We start from the raw sequence: 1130 nt of genomic DNA on the forward strand, positions 1-1130 counted from the left end.
GTCTATACAGTGAAAGTCAGTGGGGTCCAATTCTATTTTGATTTTCAAAAGGTGAAACATTCTTTATAATATCTTGCTTTATGTTCCACAGAAAGGCATACAGGTTTAGAATAATTTAAAGGGTGAGTAAACTGAACTTTCATTGTTTGGGTAAGATATCCTTTTATTTAAATAAAACATTTTTTTTCTTCTCTGAATCGGCGTGATCATGTACTGATGCAGTGTGTTTAAACAAATAAGAGTACATTAGAGAGTCTTTGGTTAGATCTAAAGAACCCCATGTGATTGCACTAATTGTACCAAATCAGCAAACCAAACAAAAGCATATTGGTTTGTTTTGCTCTTCTGTCTTCTGTCAGTCTGAACTGAGGCATTTCAATAGAAGATTGTTTATCTTGGTGGCCTCCAACTGAGAGTAGGAAATATGTTTGTCACAGCTAAAGTATTGCTCCCCAGCCACTATGTGTTTAACTGTTTAATCAAAACTGCCATGTTGTGATATGAGTGTTGACTTTTTCTGCTCCACTCTTCATTTTTAGATGGGTTGTAAAGTGACCGTCTTGCTGTTCATCTATTTCCTGGCTACAAACTACTACTGGATCCTGGTGGAGGGCTTGTACCTGCACAGCCTCATCTTCATGGCCTTCTTGTCTGACTCTAAGTACCTGTGGGGCTTCACTTTGATCGGGTGGGGTGAGTATATCATGATAGTGATTGTCCTGGAAGAGGCAATTTGTGAATATTCCCGCTTCTGTTGGGTTTGTAACATTTCTTGAGAAATGAAATGCTGCTGCTGGTGTTTTTTTCTGCCAGGTATCTGGTTTTGTTCATGGATAGCTGCATGACATGTAATTGTACTTTCCTCAAAGAACAAGACCAATCATTTTTCCATTCATATTTTCATTTTTGACTGCCTATAGCTGGCTGCTATTATTTAGTGACTATTTTGTGCATGTGACTGAGAGCTGTAACAAATATACACTAGCACATGTTGAAAACAGTTGGAATGCTTTTTTTCTGGATTCCTTTCAATTTCAAGAACAGCATTTATATGAAATCTTTTAAATGACTTTACTCTCATTTTTGACGAGTTCAGTGTGCCCTTGCTAATTTCTTTCGAAGAAAAAAAA

General features: G+C 37.0%; 1 pseudogene; it reads left to right on the forward strand.

Moving 5' to 3' along the window:
- Positions 1 to 783, forward strand: part of LOC107575669 (parathyroid hormone 2 receptor-like) — a 21912-nt pseudogene extending 21129 nt beyond the window's left edge.
- Positions 784 to 1130: the final 347 nt, after the last annotated feature.

Source organism: Sinocyclocheilus grahami, unplaced genomic scaffold (assembly GCF_001515645.1).
Source record: "Sinocyclocheilus grahami isolate Dianchi unplaced genomic scaffold, SAMN03320097.WGS_v1.1 scaffold2802.1, whole genome shotgun sequence".
In the NCBI taxonomy this organism is placed as follows: domain Eukaryota; kingdom Metazoa; phylum Chordata; class Actinopteri; order Cypriniformes; family Cyprinidae; genus Sinocyclocheilus; species Sinocyclocheilus grahami.